General features: G+C 40.1%; 1 protein-coding gene across 19 annotated transcripts in view; it reads left to right on the forward strand.

Annotated features, from left to right (window-relative positions):
• The window catches only part of SFTPD (surfactant protein D), a 77,190-nt gene that overhangs the window by 46,405 nt on the left and 6,994 nt on the right, over positions 1-23,791 (forward strand). For 6 of the 19 annotated variants that reach the window (XR_010081336.1, XM_063405958.1, XM_063405966.1 and 3 more), the window contains 4 exons: positions 12,655-14,379; positions 16,305-16,423; positions 20,589-20,676; positions 21,121-21,263. The gene's annotated coding sequence lies outside the window, so the exon portion shown is untranslated. Of the gene's footprint in view, positions 1-4,067; positions 4,100-5,983; positions 6,079-10,644; positions 11,128-12,654; positions 14,380-14,399; positions 16,424-20,588; positions 20,677-21,120; positions 21,264-23,791 lie in introns of those variants that run through there. The other 13 variants (XM_063405963.1, XM_063405967.1, XM_063405972.1 and 10 more) reach the window with 12 other exon arrangements.

The following is a 23,791-nucleotide window of genomic DNA, read 5'->3' on the forward strand; positions in this document are numbered from 1 at the left end:
GCACTTGTGTGCAGTGTTCTCACATGTGGGTCACGTAGGGAAATAAGGTGGCCTTGCTCAGCAGGCTCCCAGAAGCTGCCACTCTGCTCTGCTGTGCTGAAAGTAATTTAGATGTATTGTGTTTCTGAGTCCTCTTTATCCTCCTGTTCCCCAAAGGCAGGAGTGGTAGTGGAAAATTATTAAAACCTGATATTTTTGAAGGTGACTGGAGACATCAAAAGCTAAGTTGCCAAGCTGCTGGGCTGTTTGCTTCTCCAAGGAGGTCAGCAGAGAGCAGTGGTATAGAATAAATGGCAGCTCAGCATAACCATCACCTGGAATGGATGATATACAGACAGGAGAAATGCTTGAGCATGTAGGTAGGTCATAAAATCCTAATATTCAAACTGAGATCAATAGAAACAGAGTGGTAAAGAGAGAACAGTGGACAAAGGTGTAAGTGAAAGGATGGATCCTGCTGGTAATTTCTGACTCTAATCTACCTGTCCCTGGGTTGTCACTTGGTATAAATGTGCACATTGCCTCATATATTGCCAATATATCACATGGAACATTTTTTATTATATTGCACAAACGGTGTCCCCATTATGGCTGTACCTCATCTCAGTAACAAATGCACTACTTTAGCATTCCTGCTTGGATTTCACATTGAAGTTTGTCAGCTACATGAGTCTGTCTTCGTTCACTTTGGCATCAGTGAAAATTAACTTTCTTGTATACTGCTCTTATCACTTTTAGACAAACAGAAACTGTGTTTGGTGACTCACTAAGAGGAAATGAACATTCCTTCTTACTGTAAGTTGATATTAATGACAGTAAATCTTCCCATGACCTTAGTTAGCTGTCATTTGCTAGGCAATTCCCATATGCCTGAAGAGCTGTGATGTAGCCTATGGTTATCTAAAATAAGTTTAGAAAAGGCTGAGTTAAAATGATGATTGTTTTTCAGGTCTTCTCTTGTATGCATGAAAGCTTTAGGGATCTATTTCATATTTTTCACAATTCTGTCTATTTAAACTAACATATTGAAATTAGGTTTCATTTAAAAAAAAAGTGGTGGGCTTCCAAAAATTCTGAAAACTCACAGCCCTCATTGAGGTCACTGAAAACTTTGGGGCACCAAACTTTACAAAAAGATGAGAACTATGAGTTGTGGCAGAAAGGCTCTTCAGAAACTTAGTTATTGCCCAACTGCTGGAGCAGTTCCTAACAGAAGCAGTCTGTGCCAGAAGATCCTGTTCTGTTATACACTTCAGCTGGTGTTCTAGACTGTGTTTAAACCAGTGGCCATTTAAAGATTATTCAGACTGCCCAAGAGAAGTGACTCTCAGAGTCACAGTCACTCAGTGCGCTGGAGCTGCAAAGCTCCTGTCAGGCAGGACGTGACTGAGAGGTACTGGAGATCCAGGAGTGCTGTCAGAACACATTAACAAACCCATTTCTGCATTTCTGTCATCATATCAAGACATCTTTGGCTCACTCTCTTTGGAAAGATCTAGTGTTTCAAAATCCTGGGTCTGAAAAACCTTCATGGCTTTCATATTTTTGGCAGCTACCTTTTAAGAGCAGTTAGGATTCGTTCCCTAATATTTTTCAGATACCAAGACACATTTTGTGGAAAGCTGCTGTAGAAATGTAACAGCTTTGATGTCTAATGAGCAGCAATGCTGTCAAGGTTAATGACAACAGCTAGCTGTATGGTTGGTTCCATAAATCAGCCAAACCAGAGGGAAGGGGGTTAAAATCAAACACATTTTTAACTGTCCGTTTCGGTTTAGCCCATAATGAGAGGAAATTGCCCATGACAATTACAAAAGGTAAAATTTCATCTCTGTTGTCCTTGTATGCAAAAGAGTCAGAAGCAGAGGAGGCACTGGAGAGTAACAGCTCGCTGGGCATTCCTGTCCCTCCACTGTGGATGCACTGCAGGGAAGGAACAAAGGCTTGGAGCATTTCTGTAAGGGAGGTCAGCCTGCACAACAGCCTCTGCCCCATGCCTAAGCTGGGAAACTACTCCAGAACTCTTCAGAACCTTAAAAGTGGTTTTGAAATAAAGAGGATGAGCAAGTGAAGACAGAACAGGAAGTTATTTGTGCAACTCAGGTTTTTGGTTGAAGTGAATACAAGAGGACTGGTAGATATTAGTGGAAAGTAGGTGGTAGGAGCTACTCTGCTTGAGTAATTGTAATTGTATTTAATTTGTTTGTAAATATTGGCTGTTCCCCCCCTTTTTTTTTTTTTTTCTTTTTTTTTTGTAGTTCAGCATTATCCCTGTCAGAGGAAAGCTTTGAGGTGTCTCAACTGTTGGTCAAGCAACCTGAGTACTTTTATTAAATTCAGATTTCAGAGACAGCTATATGGAAGCTAGACAAGTTTTCATCTATTTGGGTAAAAATTTTTGAGGGTAATAATTGGAGGAGGTGTTAGTTTGTAGACATTCCCTGTTATGTCCAACTGTGTAAAAGCACCTGGTTTATTAAGACTTCTATATAATATGAGAATTTACAGAACAATAATATCAATAGTGCTTCAGCATCATGCACTTGTTTAGTTCAGAGTTAGTAGAGAGAAGTATGGAGTTACTGCAGATAATGGAAGTCAAGCCACCCCTCATACTGTTCTCTAGCAAACACTGGTACAGAATTCAAACTGTAGCACTCTATACTGCAGTGCCTCTGAGCCTGAAATGTTCACTCACAAATTCCGTGTCCAAAGGACTGCAGCAATGGACAGGGGAAGCGTTTCAGTAGAGGTGAAAAATTACATTCCCTTTTCTCTTTATTTGTCTACTAAAAATTCAGAAGTGTTGATCCTGGAGAAGAAATGTAGCTGTTGAGCACAAGAATTCAGTTGGCTTTGTTGCTGTTGAACCCGAAATACTTCAAGAACATCTCTAAAGCAGTGGTTTCTCCTCTTGTTTACCTCACACCAGTCCTGAGTGAGAGCTTGATCAGATCTGAGCTTTCTATCAAGCATTCCAGGCCTCAGCTCTTAATAGATATGCTTATTAATGTATATGCTAAAGGAAGCATATGGCTTTGCAAATCAAGGAAGATTTTATTTAGTAATAGAATTTTATTTAGAGATTGCTCATTAATTCTTTAAATCAGCTTTTGGTTACAACTATTTGCTTAAGTTTATGCAACATAAATTGCATACAACCACAACTCAAATTATTTCTTATGAATAATGTATTTGAACAAATATAGGCCTTCAATATATTTGCAGATCATTGGTAGTCAGCTCACAATTTTTATGTCTGAGCCCATTTTTTTCAAGTTGTTTACTTGTTTAGGTTAGAAGTGGGATTTTACATGTCTTCAAGTGTTTACTATGCAATTTTCAGGATGTATGATTTACTGCTTGAGGTGCTTTTTTCCATCTCCTTGAAAATCTCTGGGAGTCCACCTGCCTAATGGCATCCTGAAACATTTATTGTGTTGAGTTTACTGCGTAGGTAATGGGAAGAGAAGCCATGGTAAACTGATGAAAAACATTTCTCTGCTTCTTGTGCAAATACTGAATTCATGCAGTGGTTGTGCTATCATCTAATAAACTCTTTTGCATTCCTCCTATATGAAAATGTATGTGTCCAAATATTCATGGCTAAATGGAATCATCATACGCATGGATTAGCATAATTCAGATTAAAGCGGTAGAATAAACCTTGAGAAATATTTGAAGAGGAAATAATTTTGTTGCCAAGGCATGTTTTCTGAAACAGAAATATTTCTTTCAGATCAGTTTCTGAGAACCTCCTAGAAGTGTTGCTGTTTGTGGATCCCAATGTCCCGGTGTAGCCTCGTTCAGCCTCACCCTGACCCTTCAGAGCTAGCATGGACTCAGGCACTTCTCATTTCTTCCCACTGATCCATTTGAAAAGTCTCTGCTCCCCACTCAGCCCCTTGCTGGTCATTCAGTCACCCCAAGGCTCCAGTCACACTTTGAAAGGGACAGCTCAGGGATGAGCCCATGAAAATGAAATGGCTTTTTTCTGTGTCACTGCTTTCCTGGGAACCAGAAGCTCTGTGGCCAAAGGGCTCCTGTTCTCCTGTGAGGGAGGTTTGCTGTCCCTGCAGCAGAGCCTGGCTGTGCCCAGGTGAGGCTCACTCTCTGGGAGTCTTCAAACATTTCCAGGAGCTCTTGGAGCAAACTGTGCCTCAGGGAGTGCAAGGGAAGAGGGAAAAGCTCTGGCTGGGCAGGGACACTTTGTGTGCTGTGCTCTTACACCTGATGTGTGTGTGCAAACAGTGCTGGAACAGAGGCATTTCGACATTGTCCATTCGAATCCATGAGTGCCAGGCTCATAAATGCCTTAGAGGAGCAGGAATAGAGCTTTGTTCCAAAGCCAGAGAAACTGGCAGTGAGGACACTTTAGCAGAAAGAGCAATCAAGTCCTGCCAGGCAATCAGGAATTGCTGCCCAGGCCAAGGACCACCGTGTGAGCTCCTCGTCATGAGCCTCGGGTTTCATTTAGGCTCAGGTCTGGCCTCTGCAGTTATGAGTGCAGCACAGTCTTTCTGCTAGCCCTGAGGGGCACCTGTGCCACACTCCACATAAGCTGTGAAATCAAAAGTTATACAGACCTCCAAAGCTTTCACAATCTTCTGAAAATCTACTTAGACAAAAACATCCCTTGCCATTTTTATCTGGACTCTGTTGTGGCTCTGCTGACATATTCTGCTGCGATTTTTCCAGCGCAGTTTTCCTTCCTGGTAGAGAGTTAAGACAGTTCCTAACATGACTAGATAAAAATAGGAGAAAAAAAGAAAAACCAATGGTGTTTGAAATGATGCTGTTCATTAATACGCCTTGTAATTAGCATGTCCTGTATCTGCATTCAAGAGGCAGAATTCCATAACTCTTTGACTGGTGGGAGTTTCCTGTCAATGCAAGGGATGGGGGAATAACAAATGGTGGGGGCTTTCCCGTTCTATTCCCTATCCACTCAGGCCTCAGAAAAAACAACACACACATCCGCTTGCACGGATCAGTGGCCACCTCCCTCTGCCAGGAGACTTAGTTGCCAGGACAACTGTTGCCAAGACATGCTGGCTTTCCTAGGGAACATTTTCAGAGCTTTATTTCTGTACAGCAAACCCTCTCCCATGTCGGTTGTTATCCACACGTGAGAAGCTGTTGGAGTTCCAGCTCTGTGTGGAGATTGGGAAAGGGTAGCAAGGGAAGACAAGTCCAGTTACCAAAGGGGGATTTGCAGTCCTGGAGGGACTGCACAAGCTTGGTGGTCTGTCAGACTGTACATGCACTCTGGAAACAGAGGTCCCAAAGCTCAGAGCTGGGAGCCTCTGCAAGCCATGAGATCAAAATCAATTCCCAAGCTTATAATACTTTTAAACAATATTTAGTTGGGAATAGGATAAGGTCCTTGGGGATATTCTGCACTGTAATAAGTAGCTACATAAGCTACATAAGCTACATAAGCTTTTAGGAACAGGTTCCACCACCTCACCCAACCTGGGAATTGTTTTATTTGGAATGACTGATATGTCCTCAAAGGATGACTCTTTTCCCTTGGAAACTGCTTTTCAGTTTTACCTCACCTGAAAGATTGCCTTAGCTTTACTTTGTTAGTGGTATAATGTAACACAGCAATAAAAGAGCTCCACTGTTACAGATGTTTTTAGAGTTTATGATTCAACTGTGTTAGTTTCCATTTTTTTTTTTGTATCAAATTCTTTTTGTTCAAGTGGAAAATGGTTTTGATTATTCTATAACATGAGATAGCATTCAACTGAGTGTCTGTAAGCTAATTAAATGGATAAACTCCTCTGCTGAGAAACACGAAGACATTTAACGCTGTTCTTGTCCACCAGAGGTCACTTACAGGCCACTTTATTCATTGGTGGCCGTGCTTTCACTTGCCTAGTTAGCATGCTGTTTCCCTATGGGGTGGGCACCTTTTGGATCAGCTGCTGAAATGCAGGTCCTGAAGACCCTTCTAATGACTTTGAATCTTTTCTAGAATCATTAAATTTAAGAAGCAGAAAGGAAAAGTCCTGCTGAAACATAACAGAAACCATGAAGAACTGTAGGGACTTTATTGATCCCACAACCTCGGTAGGTAATCTCAGTATCTACACCATGCTTCACAAGTTTTGCCGTGCATATTAAAGGATCTTGAGTGTGAGCCAGCTCTACCCTGTATTACTAAATCTATATGGGATTCTTATCTGGATTCTTATTTGTTCAGTCTTCACAAAACCTTTCTCAATGTGCACTTCATTTGAGAAGCAAAATGTGTTTACAGCTTCTGATACTTCAACTGTATGTGAATGTCAGCTCTTGCATGCTAGTGCAGGCTTCTGCTTCATAAATTTTTGCTGCAAAATGATGAAAAGCCTTGAGAAATCTTTATTTGACAGATCAGCTGTCAAATGTGAACAGCTCATCCAGCTTTGGCAAAAGCTGCCATTCTGCATCTTCTGTTGCAGCTGGAGTGGAGAGCTGGAATTCTGTTGTGGTGTTCTGTGAGCCCTTGAGCACCAAGTTCACCTCTTCATGGCCTGTGTGTGAAGAAGTCTCAACAGAAAAGAATGTCCTTCCCCTTACATTTCATTTACAGTAGATGAAGGAAAAGCAAAGGAACAGAGTGAGAATATTCCTCTTCCTCCAAGCTAAATGAAGGACAGAAATTTCCCAATAGTGTACAGAACCCTTTAGCCCAATAATTAGATAATGTGTCCTGAGCTTTGTATGAATGGCATTTATTTTTATTTTGTTACTGTTTGATGGCAAGATTTAACCACTTCTTGCTCAGAGCAATCTAGTGCTGAACAATTCAGCATCATACAGGTGTGTCAGCAGCCAATTATTTTTGTTTGATTCAGTTGAGTAAATATCAAAGTGTAAACTCAGGTTTAATAATGAAGCACTGGTGCTGCATAAAAATTTTTATGGAGTGATGGGTGTCCCATGTGGAGATGCCTTCCAAATGTGTAAGGTACGATCCTTTAAAGCTCCATGAAGCTGAAGGGGGAAGTTTTTGGACTTCATAGTCAAACTTTTACTATGTAAGTAGAAGAGTTGACTAGGGATGGGAAGAACAGTTATTTATCTCCGTTCAGAATCTCACACTTTTAAAACTCAAATGTCTTTTACCTCAGATGACAGGAAACTCAGCAGATTTTTCAGAACAGGAGAAGAAGCTCAATACAGGTGTTCCTAATAGTCAGTATCCCAAGTGAGGGATCCTGCCTGAATTGTCAGCTTTGAATCTCAAGCAGAACTTCCTCTGAATTAAGCAGGCCGTTTGGGTTTTTTGGTCTGGTCTGCTTCGGAACTGTCTCACTCTCCTAACAGCTTCTGTCAAGATTATGCTCAGCCTTGCAGATTGTGTTATACCTGTGGCATTGCTCCAACTGTAGGAATTCCCTACTCCCTCACAAGAACTTGATACTTTCACCTTGATCTTAATATACCAGGCAGTCACAGGACACTCAAAGATTTTATCATTAATGAGGGTTGACCATTTCAGGATAGAAAACCAAACAGAAACAGTTCCTGTGCACAGCCCCTTTGGCAGGCTGACAAGTCAAAAGAGATGGGTAAAGAGCTTCAGCTCTGCTCCATCCTTCTGATTGTGCAGAAGCACAGATGAGAGGTAGGATACACAGTCAAGGGATAAATCACTACCAATTCACAAGGAAACGATCCTGCACAAGACAGCTTGCATTTTATATGTTTCTAAAAGCTCTAATTGCACTAACTGAATGAGCACCTATTAATCGTGCTTCATAATGCGTGCTCTGAGTTTGTTCTGAAGCAAGGTTATTCCCAGAGTTTTGTTTTTCAAAAGCCTTTAAGCCTGTCTCTAATTGTCTCAATGAAAAGTTTGAAGCACTTTGTGAACTCCTGGTTTCAGAATAAAAGCACTCTGATGGTCTGACATCAAAGTGAATCAGTGAGGTAGCTGTGCATTTCTATCCAGTGCTTGAGCCATATATCCTTTTGCAAGTGTCTAGGAGCTGTCACCCTGCTATGTTGTGATGAAAATAATTGGGTACAGTTCCCACTTCTGTTATTCCCATATGATATTGCTGCTGCTGGTGAAGAATACTCAAAACTGATGGCTCCAAAGGCAAGTTTGAAACTTCAAAAGCCAAGTGCTGTCCTGTGCTGAGCTGCTTCCTTCTCCAAGGCAATCTGCAGATTTTCAGATTCAAGAACACGCAGACGTAAGACCACTCCCCCAAAGAATGGTATGCAGAAAGAAGGTCCATTCAAGGATCTGAATAGAGAGGAAGTCTGTATGCAAAACTGGAATCAGAACCAAGTAATTCTGGAGGAAGATACAGAGATAAGCATATAGAGACACAGAGTTAAGCAGGTAGAAGTTACAAACACAGTTAAGAAAAGCATTTAATAGTTTGTGAATACTAAGCCAGCTGCCCTTAGGATTTTGTCACTTAATGCAGATATTTACAATAATCCTGTAAATTTTGTACTTCATACAAACATGCTGGGTTTGAGAGAGTTTAGTGAAATTCCTGTTGTGTGGAAGAACTGTGTTTCAGCAAGCTGGTGTCTTGACCTGGAGAGAACCTAGGGGTGGGGAAATTGCTGACAATCCTGTCTGCTTCATACATCTGCTTTCCCAGGCAAACAACCTCCAGGGAAGTTCAACAGTGGTACAACAAACCAGACATTCTTGTGGGTTGCAAGGTTATAGGTCGAGCCCTGGATGCTGCCTGTTGACAGCACACAGATCCCACCTCTGCTTCTTGGCCAAAACAGCAGAGGTCAGCATGGAAATTTCAGCTTCTTGCTTTAAAAAACACACACAAAACAAAAGATCTCTCATTCCAAATCTCTTTTAAATGATGCTGTCTCTACAATGTTTTTATCAAATCATGTCTGACAAATAGCACTGCTCTGAACTGATGTGTTTATTATATTGTTACAGGCACAGAATTTATCCTAGCTCTTGAATAGGAAAGATACAAGGCAACCTGACAGCCTATAACTTCTCTCTCTGATGCCACCAGAACAGAGAACAATAGCCCCAGAAATGGGATCCTGGGAACAAAACCCTCCTGACACTGCTGCAGGGATTGAGAGCTTTAATTTTTGCAGCTGGAAACATCTAATAGACCTCACTCTCAGTAAGGAAATTTTCTGCAAGCAAAATTGCTGTAAAGTCTCTTCCTCAGCATTACATTTTATGTTATTAGTTTTGCAGAGCTACTTAGCACACACTGTTCTTGCTGCTGTACTTTCCATGTCCACACAAGGGTACCGTGGCTGGCTGGACAGTGCACTGCACAAAGCAGGGCTCAAACAGCCCTCCCTCCCCTGAGTTACTGAAAAAAGTAGGACTGAAAAAAGGGGAAAAACCTTACAGTCAAAACTCAGTGCCTGCGGCTGTGCTGATTCTGGGTGTTCATTTGCACTGTACCCCAGCCAATGTCCACCCAAGGCCAGGCAAAGAGCAAAGGGCTCACCCCGGAATGCCAAACGCTGCCCCTGTAAACAGGGCTGGCAAGACTGAGGTAGACACTCATCAGGATTGTGCAAGACAGAGATAAAGCAGTGAGCAACCTCTTCCCAAAACAAAGCACAAAATAACAGCTTTTAGTAGAAATGTAGAGGATATACCTTCTTCTTTTGGCAGGCTTGTCCTCATGCTAAAAATTCAGCTGGTTTCTGCTTCACTTCTTCTCTCCAGCATTCCGTTGTGTTGGCTGCCAGGCAAGCTGGTGGTGCAGCAAAGCTTCACTGAGCACAGGTCTGGAAAAGGTGTTGGGAATGAAGATTTCCTTTGCTGGGTGAGTGTTTGCCTGTGCTGAGGCCATGCAGCCTTTGCAGGTTGTTGCAGACACGATGGTTAGAAGGGACTTCTGTAGCCTGACCCCACGAGGTGACAAGGAGGACTGTCAGGAGGATATAATCTCACAGTCTGTGAGCATCCTGCCCCTGAGTAGCCTGTGTGCAAATACAGGTTTCACAGGACTTCAATTCAACAGGGCTGTCCTCTGCTGTCAGGATTTGAGCTTTTGGGCTGATGACCAAGAGCTGTCACCTCCAAGACCAAGACTTCCTGCTGCCTCACCAGGTTCCCCTCTCTGCTGTTACCTGCACTGGGTCAATCATGGCTTAAAGCACATTTTAAGGAGGAAAAATTAATTACCTGAGATGTCTGTCTTTGAAACTAGCTACCTCCTAAATATAAGTTTCAGGCATCTTTCAAAGCCTAATTCTGATCTCTGCTGAGAAATCTCAAACTGTGTAAGCCTTGGGACCTGAAGACTGTCGTTAAATCCACACAATGTGATTCTCCATGTGGAATTTTCTGTCCTTCTATAAATATAAGTATTAATTGCAAAACTTGTTGTTTTTCTTTTGCAGCTCCCTAAGATTTATTCAATTTTTGTGAGAAATTTGGTGCATATTGCTTTTTTTTTAATCTAAGCCATTGTTGATGCTAATTGTCATCAGTTGCTTTGGAAAGGGATTTAATTGCTAGTAAACCCTGCCACCATTTTGCCAAAGTGTAAACAGGCATTTGGCCTCTTCTAGAATAAAGGACTGGAGCACCCTGGAAAACTATGGAGACAAATAGATTTCAGCTCCTTGTGAAACCAACACAGATTTATGTGAGGTTTAATCTCTGCAGGGAGTGGACTTATCTGAAAGCTTACATTTTGTTTTCAAGTTTTCTTTTATTTTGAGCTTTGTCTTGTTACCTTCAAGTGAGACACCAGCAATGCCAACTTCCCTGGTACTGGATAATTAACATAGTATAGAAAATCAGCAGAAGGAAATCCTTACAGGGTGTTAAGAACTGTCTGGAATCCATGAAATTGGATAAGAAATATAAACCAGGATTCAAGTTTGTTATACTACTTAGCTAAATACCATCCTTATTTTATATTATTTTAGTGTGTCATTGCTCTAGACTTTGATGGGAGCCTAGTGGAGGAAGCACAAAGAAGAATATAGAAAAATGGTGCTCCTTAACCTCTGGTTTTTATCCTAATTATAATGTTCTCACAGTAATATTCTAATGATTATACTCTATATGGTACTTTATCAGATGAAACCTGACAGGGGAAGCTGCTCTCTGTGGGAAATCTTTTCTGAAGCTTAAAATAAAGAGAAATAATTGAAGTGAGTAGCAGAATGCATGCTGGATTTGGTTTTTCTCTTGTTGCCCAAATCTCTCTGTGTCAGTGTTTCCCAAGGCTTCTTTTTTTTGACTGATAGAACCGGGACACATTAAGAGAAACTAAGGCCACTTGACTTTAGTATGTGGCTTATTTACTATAAAAGTTTGTCAGCTCGTGTTTGTGGTAGTTTAATTTTGCTTTTGGTTTTTTTTTCCCAGTTAAAGAGAACGCATGGGGTATGTTTGCCTCACATTTGACACTCATACTGAGAACAAGGGCAATCCCTGTGGTGCAGCTTGTCAGAGCTTTACCTTACGATGTTGTTATCTCTTAGTGCTGTTCTGCTCAGAGGGGGCAGCAAAGCACTGCAGATCTCTTGGAATCCAAAAGGAGTTCAGCTCTGAGATGTAATACTGAGGAGAAATGTGTCTTTTTAATATACAAGGTCTGAAAGGAGAAATAGGGGAGGCATTCAGATCATTGCTCCTCAAACATACTTGATGAGCTTTTTGTCCTTTAAGGTGTGGGTGTTTGCAAGTAGTGGGGATTCTAATAAGAGAAGAACTTAATCACTTTGAGCTTGGGCATTACCTGAGAGGTGTCAAGAGTCCATCAGAAACACAACGAGGATTCATCCTCAACTGGATTACTGCATGACTGCTTTGGCATGAAGATAAATGCTGTAAATTTAGACATATAATGAACAGAACACTGAAATTAATTTGTAGCACGGTGAGATTAATGACTGTTGTGATATTAGGTATTTTCATTAGACCTCAAGACTTTCAGACTTGTTATAAGTTGGTTATAAACAACCAAGTTGTAAGCTTGGGTGTTTCTTTCCAGGTTTCAGTAGGTACAGATACAATCAGGGGCTATATTAAATGGTTCAGACACTATCCCTTTTGGCTGAATATAGGAGTGTATTTCCCAGGTAACCCCTCAAAATTATGCAAGTGGAGAAATTTATTAAATTAGGCTGTTTGATTTGTCACCAATCTGTAGATTTATCAATAATTCTTTTTCATCCTTTCAATGCCTTGGCTTTCACTGCTAACAGTGAGAAGTTAGCACACAAAAACCTGAAAAGAAAATTTATTCCTTCCCAGAAGTTCAGTGCAGTGCTCCTGCAGCCAGTGTCTCACCAGCCAGGGAGCACCAAAGGTGCAAAGGCTGAACAGGTGCAGAGCACCATTTAGCAATACTGTAATTGGACACTCCTTAGCAGCCCTTTACTCTTGTTTCATGCCTCCTTCAATCTTGCATTTTGTTTTTTAACTTCTCTCCCTTTTTTCTGCCCCATTAGCCTTTTGTGGGCTCTGCACAATTTCAGGAAGCTGAACATGCTTTCTGCATTTATAATGCTACTCTGGATACTTGGCTTTTAATAAATAAAAAATAATTTTATACATTTTCACAGCAGCCCATGAAATAGAGATATAATGAGATTTTAATCTGATCGTACCATTTGTACTCTGAATCACTTCGTATTATATCCTACTAAATTATTACTGCTTTTTCTTTCCAGGGGCAAACTCTCGGAACCAGAAATCATATTTGCTAGAGATGCCTCCTAATCTGATGGTCATAACTTGATTGCTTCATACTCTCTAGTCCCAACAGCAGATTTCCCCCAAGGCATGACTTGTCAGGTAACTTTCTTCATGTGCTGCTGCAAACAGCAAATGGATCCACAAATGTTTTCTGTACCATGGCAGAACCAAGTCACGCTCCCTCCCAAGCTGCCAAACCAGTTTCTGCCCAAACTCTTAATAAGTACATATGAAATTGTATATTTTCTTACCATATCCCATCTGTGTTACCATGTGTATACCCCCCACCTTGGAATTAGATACTTGCTTTCCACCCACAAAGTCTCAACACCATCGCTTTGTATGAATTATGACAGTGAATTTCAGGGGCATGCACTGATATTCTGATATTCTGCTCCAGGTACTCCTCAGAGCACCCTCTGCAAGTCCATGGCTGAAATAAGTAAAGCTAGCAGTGTCTTTCAACAAACTACTTCAGAGAAGAATCCATCATAATGTTGTGATTTAGATAATTTTGTAGATCCTATAAGGTGATGTGTGATTGGATAACAGCTGAACAAGACTGGCTTTCTGGTTTAGGAGAATGTGTAACTCTGCAACAACACGAGGGCATTTATTTAGCTGGATTTTCAGTGCCACAAGTAGGGTTAATAAAAGCTTCTTCATCAAAGTAATGCATTTCCCAGCAGATGAAGCTTTTCATGGGAACAATTCGATTTTCCTGAGATGTTTTTACTTTCCTGGGGGTGAGCAGGTAGAAGAGCAAGAGGGAAGGAGTCAGTGTTTGATGCTCCCTCAAAACACTAAGAAAACATAGTGGGAGAAAAATTTAGGAAACATTTGAACATTTTTTTATTTTAAGTTATATTCTAGGACAAGAATCAAAAGGCCTAGAGAATTTCCCCGGAAAAGTGAGACCTTCAGGAATAAAAGGAACTTTAGAATCACAAGGAGAGAGAGGAACAAAAGTAGAACATGGAAGTAAGAAATAAATTCCTCATGTTACTATGAGTCTGATTTTCAACCTTTTAGTATATTCTCAAAAAAAAAAAATACTTGTATTAGTATCTTGCATTCCTATAGCATCATTTGAGGAAAGGTGTGACTTCCAAGCATGAGGGATAGAAAAATAAACCATCTATTACATAGGAGATGAGTTGTCCAACAGAACTGGAGGAAGAAAGCACCTGGAATGAGTCACTAGCTTGTTTTCTGTGAATGAAATACCAAGCCCTCTATCTCATGTTATAAAGGGCATTTTTTCTTTAATTTTTTGCCTGTTCTTGTGTTTTTTACTCCAACTTTAATTAATTTTAAAATGTTCCCATGTGTGTTTTGCCTCTGAGAACTGGGCTTTTTCCTCTGAACAGAAGATGACTTTGGCAGCCCTGAGAATTCGAAGCCTATCCAAGTGTTCACTTTGGTCAGGGATAAGGCACTCCCAGTTGGACAAATTCCCTGAACAAATCTGCAGTGTGGCCTGTGATTTCTGCTCTGGAAACCAAATATCTCTTTCACGTGGCGTCGGATTACAGGAGAGCTGAACATCTTGTGCAGTCATTTTAAAATAAATTATTAAATAACAGCCTTAAGTCCCACTTATAGTAACTGATGGCTCACAGAGACAAGTAATTGCTTTAGAAACAAAAGCACAGGTTTTGGAGGCTGAATTAAATAGACACAAAAAAGGTAAGGTAAAGGTAAGTTTACTTTTCGGCCTGGTAAAATGATGGGTGTGCTTGTGCTGTGCCCTTAAAAGTGGCCTGCAATACCCAAAAACAGGGTGTATTTATAATTGTTGTCTCTTTGACATTCAGTTTTGAATCTCCTAGTAAAATACAGGTTGCATATTTTCAATCATTATGTATTAAAATGTGTTTATCCTAGTGGTATAAGGTTAATAAGTTATGGCATGCTCAGCAGGCTGGTTGTTCTTTCTGCCTGAGCTCCTCATGAATACAACGTGAAGGAAGCATTTTTTAATAACCTTGAAACTTAAGAAAAATTTGTCTCTATTTCATCTTAAAACTGAGCTGTAAACTTGGAGAGATTACTCTCTAAATGCTGCTTCTGGTACATTCTTTTATGATGTAAATAATGGACAGAGCATTCAGTCCTGTTTCTTCAGTATTTAGTGATGCCTTTGCTCCTGGGGCACTTTTATTCTAGTTCTAAATTTGACTGATAATGGTCACTTAGAGCCTAGAGTGGTATTTATCCTCTGAGTACAGAAGTCCACTGCAGCAGCTACTGACATGGAAATAATTTCTCTTTTGAAGTTTCAGCTATTTTCATGCTGCTCTTCCCATGTGATTGGAAAATGAATTGTGCTGTAACTACAGATGAATAAAACAGTAAACCAGTCAGCCAAGTTGCTTTGTGTGCAGTAGAAAATCATGAGATGAGAACAAGATGATGTTTTCTGGCAATCTATAGGCATCAACTGAGGTACAGGAGATATAAATCAAGATTTAGATGCAGTGGAAAGCAGAAAATTTTTTGTCTTAAATTAAATAAAAAGCCTGCTACTGAAATGTTCAAAGTGGAATTTAGCTCATGCAGAAAAAAAAAAAAAAAGCAGAAGGCCCTGTTTATGTAAAAAGTCCATAATGTGAGAGAAGTGATCTTATAGGCTTTTATGATTTTCTTGATGGGAGCTTCTTTCACCTGAAGTGAACTACAAAAACACAATTACAGACTGTATTAACTAGTAATGGGTGAATATCATGACAAGAAAGCCCAGTACTACAAGTCTGACAATTAAGAAAAATGTTTCCATTGAAGGCTATTAGTGTTTAACCCTGGAGGAACAGATTTTCAATTTGTCTTCCAGTTAAAGACTAAGCTAAGTGTCTGTATGGAAAGGAGGATTGTGGCTACTTCCAAGTGATGGACCCATGGAAGCAGAGAAATGTGTCTGTACAGAGGAGCATTTGATGCCCAGCTCATCTGTTTTATGGCTTTTATTTTCATTGCCTAATTCCCTGTCTACTTTTATAAGTAATGACATTTATTTTCTCTGCACTAGGTTATACAGGTACAGCAAAAAAGCAATTACTGAAATTGGTAAAGGATATGAATTTTCCAGAGTCTGATTTATCTGCTGATCTGCTTCATGCCCTCCTTGTCATTACTGGCAAAGTATCTTTGCAGTTCTCAAGTGAACTGCATTCCTTTTCTGCATTAATTGGTGTCCTGCAGCTATGAAAAACAGAATGTTTAAAATTTTGCCTGGAAGTTTTAATCAATATTTATTACCTAAACCCACAGGAAATGGTGCAGTATTTAAAAGATGTATTTGGGTTTAGGGATCAGAGATAATTCAGTCTCCAATGCATTCATTTGGAATGATCCTGTAAGTCTATTTTGAGACTGTCTCCAAAAACCACTGTAAATGTTTTGAGACTGTTTCATCTGGAGTTGGATTAGGAACACTGATGTTTTTTGCCCCCAGTGCATCAGCCAGTGGGTTGCAATGACTAAACTACATGCAGATATGAATGGTCATTTTCTTTCCACAGTTTTGGGGTTTTTTTAAGGAATACTATTCCTGATCTGACCCTTTCTCAAGAGTTTGCCTCTGAAGTGTAATTTAGACTGATTTTTACATTATTTTTCCCAGAAGATCTCCAATAGAGTCGGGACATTTATGAAGCTTCTTGGAATCTTAAGTTAATGCTTATTTTCAGAGACCACTGTGCCTCATTCAAATGGGATCTATACAAACCCCAAAAGGGTTTGCAGGTAAGTGCAAAAGTATTCTTGTGCTAAACCCATTGGAAATTCACAAAAGCAGAATGGGAAAACATTCCTCTTGTGTGCTCAGTTTCCTACACCCCAAAGTTATCAGGTAATTAACTATTTAACCAGGAAAGGCATACTATTTAACCATGTACAGGAAAGGCATATTAGCAAGGATTGGGTCTGTAGAAAATCTGTGCTGCACTTCTTGAAATAAACTCCCAGTCCTTCAGCTTTTAGGTTCCATTCTGGTGTCATCTCTCATTTCCAGCACTTCTTGTCCTGTGCCTTTACCCTGGTGTAAACCATCTCAGGGGAAATGTTCCCTCAGCTGTAACTCCTCCTGTGCAGAAGGGAAGCTGCCAGCTCCCCTTTCTTTTGAGAAAACCAAACTGCTCTTTATTACACTGGTGACAATCCATCTCTGCTGGATTGTGCAAGACCAAGCTCTGTTAGTCTGGGCTTACCTGGTGAACTCTCCTGTCCTGAACCAGTGCTCAGAGGAGCAGAACAGAGATTGTGAATCTGACAGATTGGAAGGAGCTGGCATTGTGTAGAAGCAGGCTGATCTCAGGCTGGACAAAAGTCCCACAGGGCAAGGAACCACACCTAGAAATAGAAAATGAGCTCTTACTAAGTCATGTTACTTGAAACTTTTAAATTCAGCAAGGTGTTATCCAATGTGCCCAAAGTTCTGACCTTATTCATTATTTATGGTAGGGGCACCTTTTTTCAGTAGGTGCTAAAAAGAAGGAGTTTGAAATTATGGTCATTTGTCTTAGGAGGCTTAAATCAGCATCCCTGATGACCACATAACTTTGCATTAATTATAAACTAATCTGTATTTGCTGTTCTATCCCTGATTAGAACAAACTCGTATGTGCTAATATGACCTCCACAGAGCTTCTAAATAATTCAGAATGAAAGCAGCATTTGTTAATCAGCTGAGGGGTTTATCTTTCTAAAGCACAATTTCAGGTTAAGTACAGGCTCAGGAAGAGCTATCCTGTCACATGTGAGAAAACACAATCATTGAAAAGCTCTTTTCATACTCTTTAATTTTCAAGTGGCAATTTTCAGTGGAGACTACAAGGTGCAAACAGGAAGCTGTTCAATCAGTAGCAACTCATACTCACTGCTTTATTTTTTACTTGGACATGTGGGTGAGCAGGAAAAAGCTCTTAACATATAGTTAGAGAACAGGAGAAGTGTGTTCTTTGCTGTGGGTGGCTTCCTCATGCAGGGGAGAAGCTTTATGCAGGGGTCTGTGACTTCAGCACTACCAAATGGCTCTGCTCTGTTGCTCTGGAGCCTAAGGAGTGAAAAATGATTCCTGGGTTGCAGTTTGGCCAAACATGCTCAGGGGAATAAATAATGCAAGATTGTCTGGAAACCTAGGCACAGTCTTGTGTCTCTTTTTGAAGCTCTGCTAAACCTCTCAACACTAGCAGCAGGACTGGATACTCTGTGCTCTCTCAAGCACAAATGACTTTTTTCCTGAAGCACCTGCAGTTAAAATCTCTTTTTATGGCCTGTGACCCCAGTGAAGATTCAGATATCAGTAGCTTGAGCTGTTTAGATCAGTGCTTCGGGGTAGACAGTTGTAAGAGCTTTTTCCTGGTTTTCTGTGAGCTCTGGTTTATTTATTACTTGAGCTACTGGCACAGTTTGTCTCTCAGAGCTGAGCTTGTGTGCTAATCCTGCAAGAAACTTCAGGCATATTTACAGTGGAAGGAAGACTCTGCAGTGTCCAATTGGTTGGCATTTTCTTCCAGAGTGTTTAAATTCAGACAAAATTTCAAGCAGCTGGACTAAATACACAGAATGTGAGAGCAGCAGTGAACCCACCTTTAGGTGTCTGATTTCAGAGTCTGACATTGCTGTGCTGGGCTCCATGCAAACAGACCTGCCCCAGCTCAGCAGTGCAGCAGCCTCAATTTCAGTGTTTCATTGCACCTTCCCTCCTCAGGCTTTCTGGGCTTAATTGGGAGAACCCTGAACAGAACCTTCTCCCCTTCCCACCTGCACGGTTGTGCTACAACACTTGGCCACCTTTGCCTTGTGCTTCAGCCGTGTAGAAAAAAGTTCTATGCAAATTCCCATCCTGCCCCAAGAATTATACCCAAGCCCATTTATAATTCAATGTTTTCTTTCGATGTAAGAGAAGCTAAACCATACAAGCTTCTTTAGCTGAGATGGACACAGCGTTTCACCAGATTTAGTTGGAAATCCTGAAATCTCTTCAGCAAAATCATAGTGTCTACATGAGTTACTCATTTGATTATCTCCTGGCTTGCACTTTATGTATCCAATGACACCTCTGTAAAGGTGTCCCAGTCAGAAGTGGTTTGGTCAGTTCTAGATTGCCTACAGATCACAAGCTTTTAACTTCTCTATCCCCTTACACCCTCTCCACCCTGCCTAAGCAACCATTCATATTCACAGAAGCACAGTAAAGACAGGAGAAAGTGATGTACTTCTTAAATCCTTCTACCTCTTCACCTTTTTACTCTAGAGCTGCAGCCAAAATGGAAAAGGGGGGTATTTATGGTACCTCCTAATGCTGCTAAGTAGATCTTTTATTTATGAATCAAAAACTAGTGGAGCAAATATTATCTTGAAGACTCTGACTGTCCACTACGGGCTGCTATTTTCTTCTACATGGTATTTAGCTTCCAGCTGCAATTGCCACCCTCTGGAGAGTCTCATCTTTCATTTTCATGAGTGAAGTGCATTTCTAGCTTTCATGACTAATGGTGAGAAAAAGTTAAAAGCCTTTCAATGGAAAAGTTCTACAAGCAAAGTGAAAATGTTCATTTCTTTATAATATCACGTTTTAAATTCTCTTAGAGCAAAACCTGTATTTTTAATAAGTGGGGATTAAGTGTTGGACTGGGTGACAAGAAAAGTTTTCAGCTCCTCACACAATAGCAGTTATAAAAGCTATTTAAGAAACAGTTCAAATGTGTCTACAGTGCTTAAGTGTATTATATATCACGTCACTGAAAATTGTATATTACTCTTGGTCTTGAGTAATACTGGGAGCTCTCCAGTGGTTTTGAATGCTGCAGTCCTAAATTTTATTTTTGTCAAATACTCTCAAAATCGTTCTGAATTTGGTCTTTATTCTGGCAAACTGTGTGAGTGGTTGAAAATATAATAGTTTACATCATTTATCTCTGTAACAAAGTATGTTCCTCAGGAAAGGTAAAAAAAAACATTAAAATATAGCAGTTATTAAACAGCTGGGCCCCATTGTGTTGGCTGCTAGAGAAATACAATGTACTACCAGTATGAGGATGCTGGTACTGAAACATTTAGGGGCACAGTAGTTCTCCAGATTTTGAAACCTGAATTTTATGAGTTAGTACTTAAAATCACTTCAGCTTTAGAGGATTGTCCACGGGAGCAATGGCACTCCCTGGTACCCAGCAGGCTGGGCTGTGCACAGGGCTGGACACAGGCACAGCTGGGGAAAACCTGTTTTCCACCTTGGGTCCCTGAGATGGTCTGGTAAGGCAGACAAACAATTGAGATTACTTGAAAAACAAGCATGTTTTTGAAGAGTTCTTGTGTAGATCCCCACTCCTGGGAAACAAGCATGTTCCTGTCTGCCTAGAGTGAGTCCTCAAATCCAAGTAGAGTGCCAAAACTAATTTATAAATATATATAATGCTTTCATTACATGATAAAAGCTATATTTTATACTAGAATAGGTAGCTGAAATGATTATTAATAACTGTGTAGAGTTTCATGTGTCTTACTAAGAAAAATAGTGTTTAATCTTCAAAACTACATATAAAGCTATCATAAAGGCGGTAAGGGGTGACCCCCATGGAATAACAAAATGATATTTTATTAGTTAAGTAGTTGACATTCATGGTTATTACATTTCTCAGAGTTATTAAACATTCTCTTTGATTTGTCATTCAAGTTAAGTCTGCTGTGTTTTAATAACCTACTAAACAATTTCAATTTGAATCATTTTGGCCTCAAGCAACATTCAAGATCTTCCCATCTCTTGAGAGTGCATCTGAGGGTGTAGAACTCTGTTCATTCCCATTTGTTTTATTTCAATTTCTTTGAGTCTTCATCTGTTCCTTATTTTTTATCTGTTGGATGAACTTCAAGGGGCTTTAAATAGAGCTTTTCTTGTTTAGCCTTGCAGGAACCTTCCAAGAACATTTCTGCACCGAAGCCTGTGGAGTAACCTCTCCTTCTGTAGTTTCGAGCCAGCTGAGATGTATCAATGAAAGGTGGGGAGATGAATCTGCTTCCCTGGGCACTCACAGCCTTTCCTTTGCACGTCAGCTCTCCAGTTTGGCCCAGCACAGGCTCCTGCTGTCTGAGCCCCCAGGACTGGGAGCTGCTCCCCTGGGGGAGCACAGAACCCCACGTGGAACTGCAGGAGCTGGGTGGGTGCAGGGCTGTGCCTCACCAACCCATCAGGTGCTCAGGATATCTGCTTTCCAGGGGACTGAAATGAGGAGGTGCTTTACTATAGCTGTCTGCTAGAAAATGCTCCTCTGCTTTTGCTCAAATTAGAATCTAATCACGTGCAAAAGAAGCAGATTTGGAATGTTAAGCTCTATGCGCTTCCAACAACACAATCAGCTAAAACACAGAGAATTTTGTGTTTGCTCTCCTGAAAAAATCTGTAATAAGTGGAATTCTGTAATACCTGTTATCTCAATTTTCAGCTCATGACAGCAATAAAAACTACAATAGGTGGTGTTTGCTGGGAATTCACTAATGGGAATTCATTCCTTAATGGCTGTTTCCCTTCAGTAAAATACAAAGCAGCTTCATTTCACTGTGATCATCAGACCTTAACAGCAGCTTGGTGAGTTTATTATTTTCCTTTGCCACTCTGTATTTTCTGCCATGTGCTTTCAACAAGTTTTTCCCAAGGACTTTGAATTTCAATTGCAAATGAAAGGTTGACAATGTTTTGCATACATATGTTCTAACACTTATCAGTGAGACATTACGTGGCCATTTCCCAGCAATAACAGCATCATACGAGCTTGGCAGGATTTTTTTTTTCTATCGTCAGGCTAGATTATTTTAAATTGATAACAAGAGCCAGGTGGCTATTTATAAGGGCAAGATATAAACTGCAAGCACATGTTTCCAAGGCAATGTTGGCCAGTGGCTGTTCAAGCATAAATTGCTTCCTATTACCACTTTGGACGGGAGGTAAATGGTCCAGTTCATGTCTGTGGGAACACGGAGGGGCAGGACACCTCCAGCATTACTCTTTGCACTGTTTCCAGCAAAAGAAGCCAATATTTACTCCGTTGTGCCACACCTAATTAACACTGCAGTGAGTAATTTTGTTGTGTTGTTGAACAAAGATCAGGAATCATGTCCCATACTGTTATGTAATATTCCTGTAAGGGGGCTACTTGGTGCAGAAGATGCAAGGAGGAATTAGAGTTGGTAATGTGTCCTACAGGATACAAAGGTGAATTGATGATCTAAAGGAAAAACCAGGATTCCTCAGTGATCCTAAGAATACCATCTCTCTAAACTTTAGTCATTCTAGCTCTGAAACAGGTAAGAAACAGGCTTGAAAACATTACTAGGTTGTGAATTTAGAGTGAAATATTTCTGATTTCTGTTCACTTATGAAAGGACAAGACAGAAGCTGATTATAGTATGGTCAAAATTTTTACTAAGCCTATAAAGATAAAGATTATGGGAAGGGAGAAGGGGAGAGCACCTATCCTGCCCAAAGGAAGGAAGAAGCCTATGTCTAAAAATCTTTTATTGTCAAAGTAAGAGCTGCTTGATGCCTTTGGTTTAAAGTGCTCTGGTTGATTTTCTCCATTTTTAATTCAAGGCATAGAAACAATTGTTCAGTCAAAATTACTTGACCCTAGCCACTTGCCTACCATTTTCATAAAACCTAGGAGACCACTTTGATATCGCTAGTTTAAACCAATTATTTCAAGTATATGAGAGAGAAAGAATCTAATATAATCTGAAAGCAAAGGCCAAGTAGTTCTTTTAACACAGGTTTAACTTGAAAGTTCTTTGGCAGGAGAGAACCATGACTTAAAAAAAAAAAACAAAAAAAAACGAACTGAAAACCTGGTCACCTCTTTCTTGGTAGCAAAGTTTGAATTGCTTTTCCTGGAATAGAAAATTGATAGACTGAAAGGGATTTGGGGTCTGCTTGAACCTTTTTTTTTTTTTTTTTTTTTTTTTTTTTTTTTTTTTTTACCTTAACTTATGCTTTCTGCACTTTGGAAGAACAAGGCTATGCAGGGTCTGTTCAGTTCAGTCTGGTGAAACCACCTCTTTAAAATCCAGTGCTCCAAGCTATGTTCCCCTCTCTGCTGTCCTCTTTTTGGAAACTCATGATCTATATTCAGAGTTATATTCCTTCTCTTTCTGCATCCACCTGTGTACACTTAAACCAAGAAATCTCCTTGGGATCCACTCCCCAAAATAACAGTGGGGTTTTAAGCTGACAGCATTTCTCTGATGCCATGTTTTTTCATAAATACAAACATGTCTCATCAGCAATTACATTCTTCATGTAAGATGTTTATCCTCAAGTTAGGGTCTAGGCCACACACAGCAGAATTTTCTTTCAGTATTAGCTGTCTGGTAAAGTGCCACACTGTCTATTTTTTTCCTCCCATTCCTGCACTGTAAATTAGCATACAAACTATTTTATCATTGTTTCTTATTTTCCAAAGGTGGAGGACTGTTGAACTTCCCATATTTTTGTTTGGTTTTGTGTCAATAAAATTAAATTGCAGGTGGGGAGGAGGTAACACTTCACCTACTGCATTGTTTCATGACCTAAGAGGTGACATAGTGTTCAGTGCCCTGTATTTCTGATGAAGTCTTAAGCTGATGCCATTGAGCACTCTTAAAACTAACTATAGACGCTTAACTCTGTATGATTTAAAGCTCAGCAAATAAATTACAGTGGAAATACCAAACAAACATAAAAAATGAGCGTTGTTTTGAAAGAGGTAAACATGGAGAATTGACCACACCTGCTTACCACACAGATGCTGTGCCAAGGGCTCGCTCAGAGTCGATAACAGGAACTTGCAGCACAGCATCACCCTTTGAATTATTGTCTCAAAAATTGCTAAAATAAACTAGCAAGGCTGTACATCACTATTTTATGTGACAGAGCATGGCCTAGCTTTACACAGATCAGGATAACATATCATAATTGATTAGTAATCAGCTTGCTTCAAAACAGCAAAATGAGGAGTTTACCTCATGTTCTGAAAATAAAAGGCTTGAAAGCTGTATAAAATTAGTTCTGGTTCTGAAATCCCCTTGGCAGTTAGTTTTGTGAAGGTACCATGCAGAGCTGTTATAGAAAGAGGCAGTCTTTTT

This window comes from Prinia subflava, chromosome 9, assembly GCF_021018805.1.
Source record: "Prinia subflava isolate CZ2003 ecotype Zambia chromosome 9, Cam_Psub_1.2, whole genome shotgun sequence".
Taxonomy (NCBI): domain Eukaryota; kingdom Metazoa; phylum Chordata; class Aves; order Passeriformes; family Cisticolidae; genus Prinia; species Prinia subflava.